At 33.8% G+C, this 25,000-nt stretch overlaps 1 long non-coding RNA gene across 1 annotated transcript in view; it reads right to left on the bottom strand.

The window, feature by feature from the left end:
* Positions 1–25,000, bottom strand: part of LOC136850775 (uncharacterized) — a 304,908-nt gene that overhangs the window by 18,680 nt on the left and 261,228 nt on the right. Inside the window, exon 2 of the long non-coding RNA XR_010856741.1 lies at positions 11,596–11,674. This is a non-coding gene — a long non-coding RNA (uncharacterized lncRNA). The remainder of the gene's footprint in view (positions 1–11,595; positions 11,675–25,000) is intronic.

Below are 25,000 nucleotides of genomic sequence, written 5' to 3'. Positions count from 1 at the left end.
ATTATACAGTCTCCTAAACCAATGTCTCTTTAGGAAAGGATTATACAGTCTCCTAAACCAGTGTATCTTTAGGAAAAGATTATACAGTCTCCTAAACCGGTGTTCTCTTTAGGAAAAGATTATACAGTCTCCTAAACCAGTATCCTCTTTAGTTAAAGATTATACGGTCTTCTAAAACGTTGTTCTCTTTGGGAAAAGATTATACAGTCTCCTAAGCCAGTGCCCTCTTTAGTTAAAGATTATACAGTCTTCTAAAACGTTGTTCTCTTTAGGAAAAGATTATACAGTCTCCTAAACCAGTGTCCTCTTTAGGAAAAGATTATAGTCTCCTAAACCAGTGTCCTCTTTAGGAAAAGATTATACAGTCTCCTAAACAGTTGTCCTCTTTAGGAAAATGTTATACAGTCTCCTAAAAAGTTGTCCGTTTTAGGAAAAGATTATACAGCCTCCTAAACAGTTGTCCGTTTTAGGAAAAGATTATACAGTATCCTAAACAGTTGTCCTCTTTAGGAAAAGATTATACAGTCTCCTAAGCCAGTGTCCTCTTTGGTTAAAGATTATACAGTCTTCTACAAAATTGTTCTCTTTAGGAAAAGATTATATAGACTCCTAAACCAGTGTCCTCTTTTGGAAAAGATTATATGGTCTCCTAAACCAGTGTCCTCTTTACTAAAAGATTGTACAGTCTCCTAAGCCAGTGCCCTCTTTAGTTAAAGATTATAGTCTTCTGAAACGTTGTTCTCTTTAGGAAAAGATTATACAGTCTCCTAAGCCAGTGTCCTCTTAAGGAAAAGACTATACGGTCTGCTAACCCAGTTCCTCTTTAGGAAAAGATTATACAGTCTTCTAAACCGTTGTTCTCTTTAGAAAAAGATTATACAGTCTCCTATCCCAATGTCTTCTTTAGGAAAAGATGATACTGTAGGGTAACTGATACGAGCCTCTAAAGAGTGAAAGAACAAATCGTATTCCATTAGTGTTGTAAAGTTTCCCTCCCACTGGAAGTCACTTTCTGACAACGTAACCCACTGAGATCTCAGTGGACCCCCTTCTTCAGCCACTACAAGTCGAGAGAAGTGGGAATTAAGTGTGCCACTTCCTTCTAAATGACAGCCGGAAAGACATAACATTCATCTCTCGAAATACACGTCGTCTGGTTTGTCTGTCTCATATAGAAATGTAAAATGAAGAATACTTCCCAAAAGGTCGTTTTAGATACAACGAAAGTAGTATCTGTTTTGAAGATCTAATTGATTTAATTCTATTTGCTTTAAATTACCGTGTTAATGACAGAAAGAACTCCATTACTCGGGGAACAATGTCATCATTGCTACTGATTCACTGTATTCACTGGTTTAATGGGAATCGAAATTGTATCCTATTTGACGTACGTCAATTATGTACCAGAATGAGACTGAAAGGGCCTTTGTCTCATGTATACTTTACATACACACACATCCGTACATAAATACCTACGCACATACTTAGGTATCCCTTGTTAAATTTAATGGTAGCACTAGATTGAATTATGTCATCTTAAATTTTTCAAGTTTCCCAAATGGCTTCTTTGACCTTCAGATAATTCACTTAAATATTTTCTACTGTAGGTTTATCCATAAAATGTCTAGGTCTGAGCAAATAGCTATATTGCGCTTGCGCAAACAATCTTTACTTCGATCAAAGGATTAAGACATCAATGAGCTAAACTGAGGGAAGTTTGGGCTTAGTAATTTGGCTTAAACATATTTGATTTATCCTGATTAGTCGAATGTAATTTGTGGAAATTATTGCTCATTAAAACACACACATACATACACACACAATATATACATATATATATATATATATATATATATATATATATATATATATATATATATATATATATATATATATATACATATATATATATATATATATATATATATATATATATATATATATATATATATATATATATATATATATATATATATATATATATATCCAATATAGCACGAATGAACGCGTGCTTGAGAATATCATCAAATCCATATAAAAAGGTGAGTGAAAACCGGGACTTTAAACTAGTGCTTTCAGAAAGTACTTGCTCAAAGCCACCTTACGTGGATTTTATGAAATATATATATATATATATATATATATATATATATATATATATATATATATATATATATATATATATATATATATATATATATATATATATATATATATATATATATATATATATAATACACACACACACACACACACACACACACACATATATATATATATATATATATATATATATATATATAATACACACACACACACACACACACACATATATATATATATATATATATATATATATATATATATATATATATATATATATATATATATATATATATATATATATATATATATATATATATATATATATATATATTATAAACAGGTGAAGAGTGTATCCAATTCAGAAGTCTTCAGAGGATTTACCTTACAAAGCCTCTGTTCAGTCTGCGAACACAAATACGAGAAAATGCTGAGATGATATACAAAACTAAATGTAAGATTCCCACACCATTCTCTGCACCCAGTGAAAAAATATATTCGTCACAAACGGGACAAAAGCAAAAGGAGAGGAATATGTATTATTCAAAAGGTTATTCTCCTTGGTTTACGGTTGTTTATGTTACATTCCGTAAGCCAGTATCCTACAAAGGACTTTATTTCCTTTCCAGGAAAGAAAGATTAGGCATTCGAGTGAACTGGAAAAAAAAGACAAGGGGAAGCTGCTGGTTATTTTAGCGAAGTCTTTTTTTTTATTGTAACGAGAAAAAAATATCTACCAGATCAGTTTTCACACACAAAAAAAAAAAAAATCTTGCCTTTCTATTGAGAGTTGAAACGGAGAGCTGGTGTCTCCCTTCACAAAGGGAAAGTCAGGATAACATCGTCGCTATAACTACTTTTCTAAAACGGAAAGTAAAAGACAATCTACTATATAAACTATTGGTTCCAGGCTGGCTTGCATGGGGCAGAATAAAACCAGTCGTCCGGTTTGTAGAAGTGAGAAACTGAGAACAAGTGTGTTAGGGTACCATATTTCTCATGAACTTTCAAAGGCTGTTTTCATTACATTTGTCATCTGTTTGCGTTACTTTCGTATCAAACGATAGGAAAATTATTCCATGCATGAAAGTCTAAAAAAAACGGCTTTTTCTTTAGAATAGCAGGAAAGACATTTTTTTAAATGTGAATGTTTGTGTGTGTGTGTGTGTGTGTGTGTGTGTGTGTGTATGTGTGACGCTTGTATACTTTTAGATCAGTGGAAATATGTTTGATATCACATCTATAACAATAGATAAAGCAATTTATATTTACAGTTTCTAATATGCAAAGGATTGCAAATTGATACATTGTGAAGTGCATCTACGTCATCATCACCCTTTTCATACAGTGAGTAAAAATACATTTTCCACTGATATTTATTTCTTGCTCCCTCCTTTACTGAACGGGTTTTATTTTCATCATCAACTGTACACCCACATGATCCGTAACACTTTCTCCGAGGGTTTGTGCAAAGCAATGTATCTTTAATCCCTCTGCTAGTTTCTTGTAACTAAATTTATCATTTATTTTGCCAAGTGGGATTTTTAAAACATTTCCTTTAACAATAATTTCTCTTCTCTTGGTATTGTCCTTCGTTTGAGAAACATGATTGGCCCCGATGGGGCGTATTGCTGTCAGTGCACCTCATGCGGTGACGTGTAGGCATTACTTAAGGTTCTTTGCAGCGTGCCTTCGGCCCCCAGCTGCAACCCCTTTCGTTCCTTTTACTGTATCTCCTTTCATATTCTCTTTCTTCCATCTTTGCACCCTCTCCTAACAATTGATTCATTGTGCAACTGTGAGGTTTTCCTCCCGTTACACCTTTCAAACCTTTTCCTGTCATTTTCCGTTTCAGTGCTGAATGACCTAATAGGTCCCAGTGCTTGGCCTTTGGCCTAAATTCTATATTCGATTCAATTCAGACACGATTGGTTGCAGTTTCGTTTTGGTATTTAATGTAGCCAAGGACAAGTGTTGTAGCTAAACGAGATCTTTCATAACCAGCAGTTTTAATAATGAGTTCTCCACCTTCCCCACCACACAACACACACACGCACACACACACACACACACGCACACGCACACACACACACACACACACGCACACTAACAAGACTCGATGTTAACGATGTTGCGAAGACGAATCTCTTTGTTGTCTCACCAAAATTATCAATAAAAGCAATTCGATATGCAGCCAGTTTCTGACGCCTATCCCCAACTTGTGAAATCTTGTTACTTTCTCTTCAATTTCTCAAGGTAATATCTGCGCAGTCTTGAATTTCCTCATAATAACAATATTATCCCCGTCCATAAATCCGGTACACCAACCAGGCGATGCAGTAAAATGAGTTACCGGTACGCCTCGCTTTTCCAGCTTTCTTCCAGTACAAATCTCTTCTTGCTTCTCCAGTTATTGGACGCCCTTCCTTGGCAGTGTTCCAAGTCCTAACTCTGCAGGTTCATTTTCCGTATCGTAGGCCACCGAGCTCCATTGCACGGTTAGATCATTGCTCTGAGTACGCTTAGTTTGTGTTTGTTTCTTACATTCTTAGCATGATTAAGGAATAAAGTTATGTGTGGGAGTGACAAGAAGCCACTAGATTTAGGGAAAAATAGAAAATTTTTTTTTTTGGAAAAAGGACAAACACTAAGCCAAGACACGTACTCGGTGCCGTTGAATTCTACGGGTTTAACACGTTCCATTTCACTATCGTCACCAATGGATAGAGAACAAAAACTCCTCACACACACTGCTGATATATATCTCTCCGTTTGATTATTAGCATTTGCCAATTATTGTCGAATATTAACGTAGACGATAAAGAATTACAAGATAAACTGAGAAAACTCAATATAAAATTGCCTCTTTTACGTCCAGAAACAGAGCAAAATATCCGAAAATAAATTCCATTTTCATTTAGGTAAACAGAAATTGCCCCCCATTGCCGAGGACCCAAAATTCGACGAAGCGACCTTCAGGGGCTTATCATCATCATCATCATCATCATCATCATCATGAGCATCATCACCATCATCATTATCATCAAGAAGGCGCCTCTGCTCCATGGAGGAATGTTTTATATACGTATCTATCGAGCATTTGCCAAGGGCCAATAGGTAGTTTCTCTTGTTGTCAGGAATTATGTGAGAGGCAAATGGCACTGACGTGATGTGGGAGAAGAAGTATATAAAAAAAGAACATTTCCGAAGCTCTCTCTCTCTCTCTCTCTCTCTCTCTCTCTCTCTCTGAAGCCGATGCTATAATGGATATCTAAGAAGAGAGGGAAAGTGTGCCAGGTGTAGTTGAAAGATGCATTGTGTGTGTGTGTGTGTGTGTATGTGTTTGTGTATGTAGGGGTTCGATGAGCTTTTGATGAGCTACATGTGTAGGTATATGTATGCAAGTATATGTTGTAAGTTTTCTGCAAAAGAATTCCATGCGGATAATCTGTAAACAACTTGAGGTATTATGTATATATGTATGTATATATATATATATATATATATATATATATATATATATATATATATATATATACATAAATATATATATATATATATATATATATATATATATATATATATATATATATATATATATATATATATATATATATATATATATATATATATATATATATATATATATATAAATAAAGATAAAATCCACGAAGGAAACGGAAACACTGGAGTGCTGCATGAGGCCTTTCGACACTAGTCCTTTACTTAGCAAACTGTGTCGAAAGGCCTCGCAGCACTCCAGTGTTTCTTTTCTTCGTGGATTTTATCTTTATTTATATATTCATCACGTTCCATATTTTCGTGATTCAGTTATACATTATATATATATATATATATATATATATATATATATATATATATATATATATATATATATATATATATATATATATATATATATATATAAATATATATGTTCAATTGCCTATGGGTAAAATGTTACCTTATGTTCATTAATTTCCTGATATATATATATATATATATATATATATATATATATATATATATATATATATATATATATATATATATATATATATATATATAATGCTCAATTGCCTATGGGTAAAATGTTACCCTATGTTCATTAATTTCCCTGATTACCTATTATGTGTGTATGTGTATGTGTATGAGTTGGTGTGTGCGTTCCTATGCGTGTGTGTGTGTGCAGCCAAAATCCTTCCCAGAACGTCAAAATTCCAGCCTAGGGGCTATAATAAAAAAAGTAATAACTTTAGGCCATAATCCGAAATTGTACTTTAGCCGACAGGCGGCCTCCTGTTTGCACGATCTGATGAATGCGCGTATTTCAGCACCACTCTTATTTGTCTATCGATATCAACCCGTGTTACGCGTCGAGAGGACACCTAATTAGGAAAATTCAATTTGTTGATTGATCGGTTTAATTGGATGTGGAATTGTGCGTCCCGCGACCTTTGTGATTTATTGCAGGTGATTATTTTGTAGTGCCATCTATTCCTGAGGTATGGACCTTTGTTGCTGCCCCATAATTCATGGGGATTTATAGCCAGATCTTTTAGTATTTCTTAGATTTTAAGCTTGATTTTTTTGGCGTTTATTTATAATTCATTTCTTGCGTTGAATCTTGACTATGAATTTGATGATAGGATTGACTGTGAAGTACTGATTAAACACTGAATGTGGATGTATTATTCCTCATGCGGTACTGAACAGATTGCCATAACATGATTATGAATATTTTCACGACTTTCAGAACTTAATCACCAAAGTTACAATATTCAAAGTCTTTAATATAATCCTCTAATTTTCGTTCTGAACCAAAGAAAAATAACGGACCAGCTGCTGTGAATTAAAATCTATTTACTTGGTTTGGAATATATATATATATATATATATATATATATATATATATATATATATATATATATATATATATATATATATATATATATATATATGTGTGTGTGTGTGTGTGTGTGTGTGTGTGTGTGTGTGTTACTTTATCTTACTTCTGATAGAATAATGAGGTTTATTATGTTCTTTGGCTCAGAATTTTTAGAGAAACTAGTAGAAGTTTTTGAATAATAATAATAATAATAATAATAATAATAATAATAATAATAATAATAATAATAATAATAATAATAATAATAATAATAATAATTATAATAATCTATTATTATTATTATTATTATTATTATTATTATTATTATTATTATTATTATTATTATTATTATTATTATTATTATTATTATTATTATTATTATTATTATTATTATGCAACACTACGATGAGGCTTCCCAACAAGCTTTTTGCCTTTCCAAGAAATGTTGAGGTCCAGCTCTTAAATACGAAAGCTAAAATTGTATAACTCTGACAGCCACAAATGACTTCAGAAATGTAGATTATGTAATAGCAGTCATGTTATTATATTCTACGTACTTCTAATGAGAGACCTCTACATAATTCTAATGGGAGGTCTTTTAAATAGAGAAAATGCATTCTAAATCATTCTGATGGGAGTTCTTTGGATGAGAGAAAGTGCTCTCTTGAATTCATGTGACACTATGTGTAACTGAAAACTCTTTTTTTTATTCTTAATATTTCTGTTACATTAAAATGAAGAAGGAATTAGCAGAGTTTAAATCGGGAGCATAGCACTAATAATGAGAGATTTTTGAAGGCGAGAGAAAATTTTCTTGAATTCAAGTGGCACTTTGCATAACTGTAAGCTTTTGTTTTGTATTTTTTGATATTTCTGTTGCATATAAATGAAGGAAAAATAAGTTCATTTCACTTAAACTAGCGAAATTTAAAACGAGAGACTCGAACTCATTATGCATAAAGGCAAACTAATAAAACAAAAAAGCAAATTGACAAAACAAGAGACTAGTACCAGAAAAAAATCAGAAATAGGACAATCCCACTGAATCAAAAGGTAAAATGTGACATTTTTGTCCATTAATTGTCTGATTTTCTGCCCGGACGAAAGCTTTGGCTATTAATACGAATTTCACGCTGGGACTCTTCGGTAATGGGAATTTTCAAGTATTGGACGGCTGTATCCTAAAATCTGCGTCCACCTGGTTCCAATCTCGTGTTTGGATGTTCTTGTCAAAGCAAATATTTTAGTTGTTACTGATATTTATCGACGTAAAAATGAACATCATATTCTTTGGAAGCTTGAATTTCAAGTCTGTGTCCCCTGCGGGCTTGTTCCATATGAATAGGGGGTTGTTTTATGAATAATAATAATAATAATAATAATAATAATAATAATAATAATAATAATAATAATAATAATAATAATAATAATAATAATAATAATAATACAGAAATATAAGAACCGATTTCCTAAAAGGGAAGGACGTATCGTACTAGACTATAAAATTAATTTCTGAATCTGACATTTATAGTAAGTAATTTTTTTGTCTGGAGCGATAATCTTACACTTATTCATGGAATACTAAGTTAGTCTTTAAAGTTTTCTTCAAAACCTCTGAAAAATATTAACTAATCTGAGTTAAACGTATATTATTACTATCAAACGTTTGTTTTGAAAGTTCCACGAATGATAACACATGTTTTGATTTTAAAGCGCGTGCCCATATCAGCGTGTAGTCATTAAAATTCCAAATAAAAATATTTTAGGCCATTATAACCCTGCGGCACAATCATATTCCCGTCATTTTTACAGCCGTTAATAACTATTAAATTTTGAAAAAAACCGCATTTTGCTTGTCGTCTGTACACGAGATATAAAATGTAATATTATCTACTGTTTTTGTGGATGGTGAGGCATTGCGTAAGAATTTTACGTATACAGAATTTGCTGATGTAACATAAAATACTACCTAAGACCCTGCAAGGAACTAAGTAATACATATACATATGTGTGTGTATATATGTTAATTATATATATGTATATATATATATATATATATATATATATATATATATATATATATATATATATATATATATATATATATATAGATATACATATATATATATATATATATATATATATATATATATATATATATATATATATATATATATATATATATATATATATATATATATATATATATATATATATACACAAACACACACACACACACATATATATATATATATATATATATATATATATATATATATATATATATATATATAATTATCAACATAGCACAAGTTGTCAATGTGAAATGAACAACAGAGAAAAACTTTACAATGGGTATAAATCCTGACCGGTTTCGTCTTCAGCATTTCCAAGACATCTTCAGGATGAATATATATATTTATATATGTATATATATAAATTTATGTATTTTATATATATATATATATATATATATATATATATATATATATATATATATATATATATATATATATATATATATATATATATATATATATGCTAAAGTGACAGTACTACAAAAGGGTCATTTAGGCCCGGATCATCATAATAAAACGTTCATTAAATCAACGTGAACTCAGACAGTCGCAAATATCCAAGAAACTTATGGAAACATCTTCGCGGAACTCATCATCGGAACGCAATCACACGTCGAACTATCTTGTTAATTCACTCTCCGGAAAAGGGCCAACTCACTCTTTGAATTAGGGGATCGCTTCTCCCCGACGCCATATTAATGTAACTCGAATGATAATGACCCGAATTAACGACGGGTTTTAGTGAAACGCCGGAATTCTAATGTATGCGAGCAATTTGCTCCTCGCAGGAACCATTTGCATAAAGTTCTTGCTTCCTTCAGATGCGGTGGCTGTCTATGTCTCTCTCTCTTTCTCTGTTTCTCTGTCTCGCTCGTTGTCTCTGTCTGTCTGTCTGTCTGTCTGTCTGTCTGTCTGTCTGTCTGTCTGTGTGTGTCTCTCTCTCTCTCCCTCTATGTAGCTATCTATCCATCAGTAACCCTCTCTCTCTCTCTCTCTATGTAGCTTAGTAACTCTCTCTCTCTCTCTCTCTCTCTCTCTCTCTCTCTCTCTCTCTCTCTTTATTGCTGCTCCTATCCTCTCTCTCTCTCTCTCTCTCTCTCTCTCTCTCTCTGTATGTAGCCATCTGTCCATCAGTAACACTCTCTCTCTCTCTCTCTCTCTCTCTCTCTGTCTCTCTCTCTCTCTCTCTCTCTCTCTCTCTCTCTCTCTCTCTCTCTCTCTCTCTCTCTTTATTCAGTCATTGTAAAAGTTATGACATAAACAATAAGAATGATTATGAAAGTGATAATATTGACAAAGAACGGAAGATGAATTAACCAAACACAAACCCACGAAAAATTTACAATTTACGGAAAGATGATTATTTCTCGCGTATATATAACTCAAGGCTATGAAATAGCGTATATCTACAAAGCAAAAATGAATTTTAGCAAGTTTTAATTATAGATGACATACAATCTTATCCATGATATTTCCTTTGAGCTCTGGGAGATTACTTCTCAAGCTCGATGGAGGAAACCTAGCAACCGAAACCTTTGATAATTTGAGAGAGAGAGAGAGAGAGAGAGAGAGAGAGAGAGAGAGAGAGAGAGAGAGAGAGAGAGAGAGAGAGAGAGAGAGAGAGAGAGATTAATATCTGAAGAAAGTGCGTCTTATTTTTAAATCCCAGATTGCAATTCTCGCCTCATCATCATATGAATAATTAACGTAAATATCATTAAAGATATTTAATATTTCCATTAAGGTCTTGTGATACAAATACAGCTGTTCATTATATAAACATGGTTATCATTGTGACCGGTTTTCATTGTAAATGGTTATCACTGTGCGGTACCCTACAAGCCATCATAGGCCTACGCCTATTATCTAAAACCAAAAATTTATATACTAAATATAAGTTCATTTCGTAAATATACCTTTCATTGTAAACACTTATCATTATATATGGTTAGTATTGTACGGTACCCTACAAGCCATCATAGGCCTACGCCTACATCTAAAACTAAAAATTTATACGATTAGTTTTTGTTCATTTCGTAAATACGGTTATCGTTGTAAACAGTTATCATTATATATGGTTATCATTGTACCGTGGCCCACAAACCATCATATACAAGTCTAAGCCTTTGTCTAAGACTGAAAATTACTGCATTTTTTAAAATTCATTCATGGAAAATGGTATACGAGCATAATGACACTAACTAAGGTTAATTATCCCTCCATTTTGTTGACTTAACTTGTAAGTCAGTCAGTTGTCGGAAGTAACAGGGCAGCCTTTCTCCTACTTTATTTTCCTGTCACCAAAGGAGTCGATCTTTGACAGGGAGCTGACAAACAGGTGCCACACCTGTTTGTCACCTGTTCAATTTGGCCACTTGACGCAAAAATATCCCAGAAAAGGACTGAGGCCGTGACAAAAGAAAGCAATTTCTTATGTAGCTGTGAAACGCAACGGAAGGTTCAGCTTGTTGGAGAACCAAGTATAAAAGCAGTAAAAAGAAATAACTTTTAGAAAAGGTTGCATACCTGGGAAATTACGAAGCACAAGAGGAGGTCAACACTTTTAGCCAGTCTGTTGTGAATGTAACCCGAGCCTACAGTAATCCTGAAAGGAAGATAAAAAAAGTAAATTAATTATTCAGTGGCTAGAATTCATTCATGTGATGAAATAGCTCTTAAAAAATGAAAACAGTCATTGTACTATGAAATGAAGTGATTACGATTTTATTTAATAAAATTGTACCGTCCTTCTTACTTCGTGAGGCAGTCTATAGCATCTCATGAAGTTGAGCCTGATATTCTTGAGCAAAGTACTTCGGTTCCATAGTGCCAATGGTAGACTGTGGCACTTGCATAAATATAACATAAGTCACAAAAAATTTCCACCGAGAAGCCTTTGTAACGTTGCTTATACTTTATGTAAAATGACAAAGTACATAAACGCTATGAGAGGGGATTATCCAGCAACCCAACATCTAAAAAAAGTGCTGGGTGAAAACTCTTATAGGCAATACACCCTCCTCACGCCAACATAGAATGCAAATTGACCTACTTCCGTGCCCAAGGCATTTTGCAGGCAGTTCAGTGATACACAAAATATTTGTATTAGCAAGGAAATGAAGAATCTGGGACCTCATTTCCTTCATTTTCTAGTTCATGTGGTAAAGAATGAGTTCCATGATGCGTTTATCTCGAAACTTGAAACCTGAAAGGAAGTTTTATCTCGAAACTTGAAACTTGAAATGGAACTTTCGGCCACAAAACTTCAGTAGCTCGGCTGGATTGCTGAGTATGATCAGTTTCCAGGCAAGACGGTACTTCGCCACTTCTCGTCTTCTATATCTTCCCATTTTCTGTCATGAAACGTGAAGCCTAAACTACCGAGAGGAGAAGAGATAGCTTATCCCTTTTTCCTTCAATGGAGTACCGCCCAGTTTAACAAAAATATATGAATATATTTAACGTTTATGATCTTTAATAATTTTTACTCATGTGTTTTCAAACACCGACTCCTGATCTGGGAGGCACAGGGAATATAACAGGGTAATAACAAACGTACCTTCAAGCTATAAAACAATCCTGGATTTCCAACTCGGTCATAAAAATGATAATGACGACGGGATGCATAAAACATATCCACAGACAAAAATCACTGAGTGTATGAGGGTACAAATGCACAAATGCGTTACCCCTGTGAATATGTACTGTGAACTGAGAGTTGCATGAGTGAAACATAAAGAGTAAATATTCATAGCGATATTCCACTGTCTAAATAAAGATTACAACTCGAACTTGGAAAGATGCAACTGCTGATAGATTTAGGTGATCTGAACTACCTGTACCGGTAACGGGTGTTGAATAATTGTACAGGTGAGAGGCACGAGGTATTAATTGGACAGGTGAGATCTGTGAGTCTGGGTTACCTGAGATATTGGGAAGGGTTGGAAGGCTTAAGTGATGTATTCTGAAAAAGGTTGAGTTTAGAAACATGTTGTGTGCAATAATAATAATAATAATAATAATAATAATAATAATAATAATAATAATAATAATAATAATAATAATAATAATAATAATAATAATAAACTGCCTGCAGAAAGCATACTGGTGACGTTACAACTGGTAAATTACACAAAGCAGGAAGCAAATGAAGTATTAAGAGGGAGAGAATGATAGATATGGGCTGAGGTTTACCTTCTATTCATTGGTTATTGAAAAGATGAGGTAACTGAAGAAACTGGGATTAGCAGAGAAAGAGGAACCGGTTCGGAAAATAAGTTAAGATTCCAGATGCACAACAGGTCAGAGCTAATGGACGATTAAAGTAAGTATACATAATGCAGTTGAAAAATGGAAAAACAGAAAGGAAGGAAGAATGAAGTGGATAATAATATTGCAAAAGTAAAAAGATAACTAGAAGTTCAATAGTATAAAAAAATGCAATAAACGAAAAAATTCAAGAACATCGTAAGCGAAGAAGGAATTTGGGTCATCAAATTTCAATATATAATAAATGAGTTGTCACATAAAAATTCACTGGCAAATCAATTAGTTCCGAAACCTGCGTTATGAAAATTTATAATATGTACACACAGTTTCCATTGCAGATGACGTAAAATAATTCGCTTTTTACATTTTTTTATTTTGAATTATAAGTCAATAACATGACTAATTATGAGCTCAACGTGTGTAATGCGCGCATTGAAAGGAGTTGCAATAAATTACTGCATATTTGCAATACATTTTTCTCCATGTGTTGATCATTTATCAATGTCCTTTTGATAATTAATATTATTCACATTCATATTTACATTATAAGAAGCTCGCGTAATTTTTCTCGTGTGATGTTGCATAAACATATCTGAATTTCCATGTATTCAGTATTATCAAATATGACTATTATCCATTGACATATTATCCATTATTCAGTACATCATAAACATATATATATATATATATATATATATATATATATATATATATATATATATATATATATATACACACACACACACACATATATATATATATATATATATATATATATATATATATATATATATATATATATATATATATATATATATATATATATATATATATATATATATATTCCTATTTCTGTATTGAATACGAATCAGACATTCTCCACATACCGTCAAGTTTACCTATATCCAAGTATCTTGCATCATATGCGTTATCTAACCTGGGTATATAAATATACTGAAAGAAAAATAAATAAATATGGAAAAAAAGGGTTAAAACTAACGCATATACCCCACAAATCTGCAGAACATTTTACCCTCAAAAACTCACTTTAAAAAAAAAAAAACACTTCACCAGACATTATTTTTCACATTTTTTTTTCACATCTAGTCCAAGAAACATCGATAGATAATGTCGGATCGCCGTAACCACTTTCCCGCAAGCACGCGAGAAACGTGCTTTTATGTCACGTCGCATCGACCACGTCCAGGATGATGGACGAATTGATCGAAAGATACCCCTCTCTCACATTAGTTACCCCTGACGGGTCGTGACGGCTGGATATTTTTGGCTACTTATGATTGTCACGTCACGCGACGCTGAGTAGAATCGCAATTGAGTCACGGTTTTCGTGAGGTCACGAGAATCCTAGTTTTTTCTTGGGAAAATATTTTGTTTGCGAGTGACCTGTTTATTTTACGTTTTAAGTATTCCCTTTTCTCGTTGTGCTTTGGTATGGTTTATCGTGGCTGGTTTAATCAGCTGGTTTATCTAAACCGATTAAAACGTTTCCTAGACAGGAACTTGGCATGAGGAAATATATTGCTCCTGAATGACCTGTTTATTTTATGTTTTAAGTACAACCTTTTCTTGTGTTTGGTATGTTTTACTGTGGCTGGTTTAATCAGCTGGTTTATCTAAACCGATTAAAATGTTTGCTAGGCAGGAACTGAGTTTCAGGAGATATTTTGTTCCTGAATGGCATGTTTATTTCGTTTTAAATATTCCTTTCTGTTGTTATGTTTTGGTATGGTTTATTGTGGCTGGTTTAATCAACTGGTTTATCTAAACCGATTAAAACGTTTGCTAGACAGTAACTAAGCATGAGGAGATATTTTGTTCCTGAATGACATGTTTATAAATATTCCTTTCTGTTGTTATGTTTTGGTATGGTTTATTGTAAATGGTTTAATCAAGTGGTTTATCTAAACTGATTGAAACGCTTGCTAGGCAGAAACTTGACTAAAGGAAATATTTTGTTTCTGAATGGCCTATTTATTTTATGTTTTGAATATTCCTTTTTCTTGTTGTGTTTTGATACGGTTTATCGTACTGGTTTAATGGACCGCTTTACCTAAACCGTTTAAAACGCTCGATATTCGGAAACTAAGCTTCATCTAAAGTTAACCGTCGTCTTGGGGATATATTTCGTTCCTGAATGACCTGCATATTTCATGTTCATAAATATTCATTTTTCTTATTACGTTTTCTCATGTTTTATTGTCACCGTTTTAATCGACTGGTTTATCTAAACAGATTAAAAAGCTTGATATTCAGCGGCTGAGTTTTATCTCTACATAGCCGTGATTTTTAAAAAATTTGGTTACTGCGTAAGAATACAAACCGTTTACGAAGGAACTTAGCAAGTCATACACCTTTATTAAAATATCGTTCTTTATGGTGAGACCCTTCAAAATTAACTATATATTTCAGTAGAGTAATCTTTAACGAACTTTATTGTTTAATTTGTAACGAGGTCTGGGTATCTACTGTACCTCTTGTAAAATTTATACAGCGCGACAGAGAGGAGGAGGAGAGAGAGAGAGAGAGAGAGAGAGAGAGAGAGAGAGAGAGAGAGAGAGAGAACTACTCGTATTTTAAAGTTGGATTCATAATTTATGTGATCGTTTTTATTAAAGGGCTTGCTGTCGGATACCTATAAATACGTAGCAGCGATAAGAGAGAGAGAGAGAGAGAGAGAGAGAGAGAGAGAGAGAGAGAGAGAGAGAGAGAGAGAGAGAGAGAGAGAGAGATACTCATAATTCAAGGTCAGAATCTTAATCTATGTAATAATTTTTATTAGAAGACTTGCTGTCATAAACTGATTATTGGGTAACAGCGATAGGTGAGAGAGAGAGAGAGAGAGAGAGAGAGAGAGAGAGAGAGAGAGAGAGAGAGAGAGAGAAATACTCATAATTCAAGGTCAGAATCTTAATCTATGTAATATTTTTTATTAGAAGGCTTGCTGTCATAAACTGATAGGAGAGAGAGAGAGGAGAGAGAGAGAGAGAGAGAGAGAGAGAGAGAGAGAGAGAGAGAGAGATACTAGATACTTTAGGCTACAGATTTACCAATCCTGCATTCATTAACAACTGAGCCAACTCCACTGCGTGACGTCAGACGAACGCACACACACAAATCCCATTTTAAAACAGAAATTATTTTCTCGTTCATTTGACTCTCTTCATTAGCTTAATGGAGTTGATCTTTCCAAAATGCTTCGTACATTTTCTTTTTTCAGATGACGTTTTCTCTCTCGCCATTTTTTCTCTCTGGAAATATCTTTCTCTTTGTGGTTTGCGGCTTCGTTTAAAACAAAAACATTCTTTGGAAACTCTGGGGAAAAATTTCCTTTACTTGTGAAGCAAGTAAAGCCAATTTCAAAATAATGTTGAGTGATGGTGCAAAGGGCCTATTATTATTATTATTATTATTATTATTATTATTATTATTATTATTATTATTATTATTATTATTATTATTATTCTTTTCAAAATGTATGCTTATTCACATATTATTATTATTATTATTATTATTATTATTATTATTATTATTATTATTATTATTATTATTATCATTATTATTATTCAAAATGAATACATATTCACATGGAATAAGCTAAGAGATCATTAGTTTCCACATTTAAGAATAAGCACATTATAAATTTAGGTTACCTAAACTTCCATAAGACTGATTTTACCCTAAGAACATAATAAAAGCTTTAGAAATTAGTGCTCACAGCCCAAATATATATAAAAAATTCTGACTTTGTAGAAACCCAAGAATTATGAAAATGTCTCTGAATGCCGGTGATATTAAGCCTAAAATGTATTTATACTTCTGTAAACATTTCAGTCCTTTTAACTTACTTCGTTTTCGAGTGCTAGGAAAAAGATTTTTGAATTGCACTAATGCAAAAAAGTTACTTGAAATGTTCAACTTTTCTCGCTATTAGCCAAGACACCAAGTCATCACTTAACCTGTGTTTAGAATGGAATTGAAATGAAATAACTAAGAACTAGGAATAGCATTCCTACTTCATCTTAAAGGTGAAAGGTGTGAGTCATTACTTCGTACTGAATGATGAACTGATGTTTTCATTATTAAAAGAAGAAAACATTAAGTCCACTGCTATAAAACGCAAATAAAACCAAGTAAAAAATGCGCCGAAGTTTCTTCGGCGCAATCGAGTTTTCTGTACAGCCGCTACAACGTATAATTAAGGCCACCGAAAATAGATCTATCTTTCGGTGGTCTCGGTATAATGCTGTATGAGCCGCGGTTCAGGAAAGTTTAACCGCGGCCCGGTGGTGGTCCATCCAATATCGCTGCCAGAAGCTCTGTTAAATAAAATAAAAATACTGAGGCTAGAGGGCTGCAATTTGGTATGTCTGATGATTGGAGGGTGGATGATCAACATACCAATTTGCAGCCCTCTAGCCTCAGTAGTGTTTAAGATCTGAGGGCGGACAGAAAAAGAGGGCACAATAGTTTTCTTTTACAGAAAAACTAATGGAGCATGGCTAGATATAGAACTAAAAACATACTATACAGTGCTATAATGATATCTCGAATTGTAATCTTCGGACAATGACAGACGATTAACATTTTTGTGGTATAAATTTTGTCATGTTGTAAATGTGATTATCTAAGGTAACTATTGGAGGATTCTTTCACATTACTGATGTGAAAAAATGAAGTAATATTACTGAAGGGCAATATATTTTGTCAAAAATGTTGATTGTCCGGTACAGTTCTTACACACGGTGGGCTCTCAGCATAAATATCAATGCATCTACTGATTACATTGCTTATCAGAACCCATGTACGCTGTCGGACCAAACCATTTTTTAAATTTTTACACTGTAGTGACCTATGTCACAAGAAAAATATTTCTATTTACTTTCCAGCTCAGCATTTGATACCAAACGACCTAGAGTTGAATCTCAGTATTAAAACAAACGCCAAGGACCTGACAAGAAGAAGAAGAATAAATTTAATATCAGTAACCTCTGCATACGAATGCAGTAGTGTTTCTCATTTTCCCTACAATTCAGCACCACTAACAAACCCTAACTAACGTCAGATCATCTTGAATAACGCCACCTTTTCTCTCTCTCTCTCTCCCCAAAGCAGCAGTAGCAGCAGCAACAGAACCTAGCATACATAATAATAACACCATTACGCCAGAAATTCTATCCCCAGGTCCCCCACCCCTTTAGTTTGTTCCCGGTGCAGATGCCCCCGGGGGATAACGAAACATCACATCTGCCAATATTGACACTGCATGTAGAGGAGGCAACAACGGCAGGGCACCCTTTGCAACGGCCCACCATCTGCTATCTCGCTTCTGATACAATGGGAGTTAGTCCATGGCAACACGTTCTCTGTTGATTAATGTACGTTCGGCTTTCCTGGAAAAGGTACCACGCTTTATTATGTTTTATTATGGGTCTTTTAGATAAAGTATAAGTAAAAGGATACTACAAAATATATTGTGTATAGTTAGGAACTGCTCATTGATAACTGGTGTGTGTAAAGTTTAAGTAAAAGGACATAACATAATGTATTCTGTACTGCCAAGAATTGCTTATCATTTCATTTATCATAGATATACTGTAATTCTGAATCCATATTGTTTCGTACATGGCACCTGTTATAACAAATCTAAAATAACATCCCATTTTCAACAGTCTGTAGCGATAAGTTTCAATGAGGAGAAATGACTTTTATTTTGATGGAATAGTTCTTATTTCTTAATTTGATCAGTATTTAATCAGTATTTAATAAGCGTATCCAGAAGGTGTGAGGAAATTGATAATTTGAGCAATATGTTTGGTTATTGCAAATAATATATATATACATATATATATATATATATATATATATATATATATATATATATATAAATGTATATATATACATATATATATATATATATATATATATATATATATATATATATATATATATATATATATATATATACACACACACACACATCCATACCCCAAAATAATTAGACTACTTTTTTACATGATTAATATAATTCCAAACATTATTTATTATAAAAGGGGACAGTAGCAAGATAACGTAATTCGCGTAATGACATAGGGGAATGCCCTCTTATTTAAATTATCATAGTTAAAATGACAAAAGTCTACCTAGGGTGCAAGGAACGCTGAAATCATTATATTATCTTTATATCGCCATTTCGTAGCTCTGAATATATATATGTATGTAGATCCAGGGTTTAACATATTCCGCCTTTGAGCTGGGTACATATTTATCATGCAAAGCTGTTATGATAACATGTGACATTGTTTATGCTAAGTAGATGGGATGTAGTGAAAAAAATATATAGATATTATATGTGTATATATATATATATATTATATATATGTATATATATTATACATGTATATATACATATATATGTATATATATACATATATATACATACATACATACATACATACATACATACATACATACATACATACATACATACATACATACATACATACATACACCTATAATGTATTGTCATTAATATGTTCGTTCAGTTTAGGTGTGTTTGACATCACAACTAATCGGCATTTTGGTTAAAATTATCACTCTAAAGAAGGGGGCAACATCTATCTTGAAAACATTCTACACATTAGTATAAAATCTTGTTATAAATTACGATAATATTTTCATTGGAAAGTATAATCTTTGCAAGTTTTCAGGAGTAAAACAAAACATAGAGTATTTTTCGAATACAAAACACATTGTCAGACAAATCCATACCTTTGCCTCGAAAATGGACAACACGGAATCTTGTGGAGCAAAATTTGTTTGTTTTGAAAGAGAGAAAGGACGGTAAGCCGCCAGAATATACAGGATATTGTGTACTGTTTGGAATCCCCACCTTTAATGGAATTCGGGAATTCCAATCAGGGAATCACTGCTCGTAAGTTTAATTGACCAGACACTGAACATAATTCTTTACTGGACCATGAATATTTTTTTTTTCTTTTTTGCATTCAGTGAAATCACGCTATAAGGATTCGACCCTTAATACAGGTATACTTGTTTACATTTACTGAAGAAATTTGAAGAAAGTGTGGCTAAGTAACACTAAATCCAGTCTTCCCTCCTTTAGCCCTTTGAAAAAGGAAACATGGAATAAAAAAAATCGCTTTAACAAAGTAGACAGAACCACCAACTCTATCCTCAGCCTACAAAGTTTATTTCATGAGAAATAGTTTGTTTATGGGAGACGCGGTTTTTTATTCTTCATTGTTTTATTTATTGTCTTTATTTACTTTTGCGCTTTTAGGAACTACGTGTAAGTAGTATTTTCAAATAGTTTACCGATGGATAATACGCAAAAATAATAATTAGGCCTGAAAGCAAACTGGCAAACGAACAGCAAAAATAACAGTGGAATTTTTTGATATACCTTTTAGAAAATTATACTTTAGCTAGATGTACATCAGAGAAATTATTGTTTATCTGTGGTCTCATTTCTTTTATAAACACTATCTCCGAAATGAGGAGGTAAAATCTGTTTGCATGAAAAGACAGAATTGAAAAATCTTTTTGAATAAGGAGAAGGTGCATTAGAGAAAAATGTTCTCTTATCATACAACAAGGGAACTGGCTCCAACACATCGAAGATCATGCTGAGAACAGGTAAATAGCCACAGGACACCTGGATTAAGGTCAACAGGTGGAGCAGATCTCTCTCTCTCTCTCTCTCTCTCTCTCTCTCTCTCTCTCTCTCTCTCTCTCTCTCTCAGCATTGAACCTATAATACAATTACTTGTGCAGTGGAACAAAATAAGCCACCAGGCTAGCAACCTCGTCCAGATATTTTAGGAGAAAACAGGAAGAATCATTTTCTCTGAAGCCAACCCGTCTAATGAGAGAAAAGCAGTAGATGTAGGCCTAATGAATGACACCACCATGATGACATATCCAAGAGAATGCCACTTTTACTTCGAAGCATAATCGAGATAAACTGGCAAACACAGCCAAAAACTCAGTCAAAATCCTCCTAAGATAAGGCGAGAGAGAGAGAGAGAGAGAGAGAGAGAGAGAGAGAGAGAGAGAGAGAGGGGACAGTGACATCTATTATGCAATCTTCTCTTCGAAGGTCATTTGTGTCGAGCAAGACTCAGAGAGAGAGAGACCTCGCTTTCACGCTGAAGAGTTGGAGGGCCCATCTTCTCCTTCCAGGGCCAAATGCAGAGAGATCGTCCAAGAGGGGTCTCAAATGGCTCCTCATCCGACGACAAGAAGAAGAAGAAGAAGAGGAGGAAGAAGAAGAAGGAGAAGAAGAAGTAAAAAGAGGAAAAATTACATGCGTAGTCCTGGCCTGTGAAACGCCAGGGAGGTTTCCCTTAAGAGTCAGGAAATGATGGCCGGCTTTTGGAGTCTAATTTTTTTCTTTATCTTAAAAAGATTGAAATTTAACGCAGAAATGTTGGATAACTCGTAATTTATTTATTAATTTCGGTTTCATTTATTAGAAAAAATTTAATACTGAAATCTTAACTAGCGAGCATTATACTCATTTCGTTTTATTATGTAACTACGTATGAATACTTTCTCCCAGTATGTTATGTAATTCGACATCTTGTAGTCACCTGAATAAATTACAAAGTAAATCACAGATAAGTCACAAGAATGGAAGACATTACGATAAAAGGATGCAAGAGATAAGTGTATTAAGAGAGATAAAAAAAGAAATAAATATACAATTTCACTTTATAATTTTTTCCTAAAATTTGAAAAGTTAGGAAAAATAAAACAGTGTATTCACCAAAGCATAAGACGGGAATTAAGAAACGCCCACAAGTGTTTCAAATTATAGTTAAAAGACACGGGAAGAGGGATAAGAGAATAACTGCTTGAGTATGATATTAGTGTCGTATATTCTTGCTTATTAAAATCTAAGCTCGTATATATATATATATATATATATATATATATATATATATATATATATATATATATATATATATATATATATATATATATATATATATATATGTGTGTGTGTGTGTGTGTGTGTGTGTGTGTGTACACATGAATTTTACCCTACACAAATCCAACCCAAAAAGGAAAGCCCCTTTTGCGTTAACAGAAACCTATAGGGAAAACAAAAAAACTAAGTCCGCCCTTAGCCACCCCACAAAATCCCACCCGCCACACCCCCTCTAAAAAAATGGGGAAGTAAAAAAGTCTCACGGGACTTTGCCTACATGTGAAGGGAGGGAGGAGGGAGGAGAAAGGAGGGGGGAGGGGAGGGGGAAGGCTCTCCTTGAAAATTTATCCATCATGAGAGAAGGGAAATTCCCGCGGGTGGAGAACTCAAGTCGGATTTCTCCCAGAAACCAACCAGAGAAAATTGCTTCGAGAAGAGAGAGAGAGAGAGAGAGAGAGAGAGAGAGAGAGAGAGAGAGAGAGAGAGAGAGAGAGACCCTTGAGGGATTCGTAAATGTACCTTTCACTCCTCTCCTGTTGGCTTGTATCGTTTCCCACATCACGCCAGAAGAAGAAGAAGTAGCAGTCTTAAGAAGCATTTGCCTCGTAGGATTCCAGACAGCCAGGATAGTAAACCGAGTTGAGTTCCTTCGCAGTACAGGGCCATTCAGGGATACTTGGAAGCAGGCCCTTCCAAAATGCTCTGCAGATACGTAAATAAACATGCTCCAGTGAGCGAGGTTGCATTCCTAATAACATTCCAAAGGGAATGATGATCGTGCGTCTAATTTAGTCATTCCAAGTGTGCCAAGATAAACAGGAATGATCCTCCTCCCTTTCTTGAAAGTTAGGAACTTTCTCTGGTCATCTGTTATAATAATACTTTATTGTCTCTTGATTATCTTCGAAACGGGATTTTGTTCGTTTCCACCACTTCTGAGAAAGAATCTCGGTGGTAGGCTGAGGTTGGTTACCACTAGACCATGAGTTAAACTGCTTCATAACAAACGGAGTTTATGATTTTAGGCTAATTTATCAGACTTCATCATTTGATAATTCAGTAATCGATGATTTTAGTCCCGAGATATGTCAAAAATGTTTAATTCTGGGTATCAAAGTCACAAGAACAAATTCCATAGACCTATACATATGGTCGGAAGACTAGTAGGAATTCTGCTAAAAACAAAAGACTATTTCATTGTTATGTAGCTTAAATAGATTTTATATTAATGGGATGGAAATTATTTGCATCTGTCCAACCATAGTCGAATATTACAAGTATAAAATTAATATTGTCACAGTAATTAAATTATGTCCTGTAACAATAGTTCATAAGTCATAAACTCAAAATTAGGCTGATAGTTATAGTGTAAAGTTATCAGTTCCAATAAGTATGTTTTGAAAGAAAGAATCAATAGCTCATCCTATTTAGTGTCCTTAACGTAAAGAGATATAAATGATCAGTGAATTGAAGGAAATGCAACAACTGTCAATCATATTGTACTTTGAGACTTGCTCCGTCAGAAACGAACTGAGAGGACCAGCTATGCCATTCCGTAACTGAATAAAACCTCCCTTTGCGTCCCAATTCTATCACGTCTGCTCATCTGCCGCTGACGCAGAGATGACAGAGAAAGCGGAAACGGGCTGTAAGTAACTCGTAGAACTATGAAGGACTGTGAATAAAGGACTCTGAGTGAAGGACTGTGAAGGACTCTCCCTTTGGCACGTATATCCCTGCTTCTGTCAATGTCGTCGACGATAATTTGCTTAGGCAATGCCCGAGTGACGGGAACGCAAACCTTCTGAAGCTATGTTGTTGTTCCCCAGAGGATGTGTTCCGGATCCTTGGAGCCACTTATTCCAGTTGACATCAGCAGCGATTGTCTGTCTCCGCCATACGCCTCGGGGAATCCTCCGGAACCGGTGACAACTCGGGTTTGTTGAGCTCCGCTTAACTTTGTTGGTGAATGTTGCAAAGACGTTTGCAAATCCAAATACAGGAATGGCGTATATCATTTACTGTGGAAAGAGGATTATTTAGCTTGGTTTGTAAATACGTGATGGGTATTACTTGCTGTCATATATATATATATATATATATATATATATATATATATATATATATATATATATATATATATATATATATATTTGTTTGTATATAAAAATGCAGTTAGCAAATATGTAATAGAGTGTTAAATATAACTTTCTAAAGGAATACGATTTCAATACTTATATGGGTACAAAAGTGTATGGATATTTAAGAGAGAGAGAGAGAGAGAGAGAGAGAGAGAGAGAGAGAGAGAGAGATGGATTTCATTACCTTAGTAGCTTTAGTAGCAGCTATACCTTCTCCAGGCAGTGTAAGTGTGTATGTGTTTGTGTGTTTTGTGTGTGATTGTATGTGTGAGTATGTGTGTATGTGATCTCTGAAGAACCCTCCCTCTTACGCCTTTCCTCCAACTTAGGGAGAGAGATCTTGAGGGGGAGCTCTGGAAACTTGTCATCCCGTTAAATGGCATCAGGAAAGACAAGGAATTCGGCTCTGGAAAGACACTTAGTTAGATTTGGTCCGCTTTTGTCGAGTGGGTGTATGTGTTTGTGTGTGTTACCGTTAGTTGTGTGTTTGTGTTACCTGAATAGTCGTGGTTGATGAAGGGATAATGTGTTTGTGTGTGTTTATAAG

The sequence above is a fragment of the Macrobrachium rosenbergii genome, chromosome 22 (assembly GCF_040412425.1).
Source record: "Macrobrachium rosenbergii isolate ZJJX-2024 chromosome 22, ASM4041242v1, whole genome shotgun sequence".
NCBI lineage: Eukaryota > Metazoa > Arthropoda > Malacostraca > Decapoda > Palaemonidae > Macrobrachium > Macrobrachium rosenbergii.
This window is presented reverse-complemented; position numbering and strand designations above follow the sequence as displayed.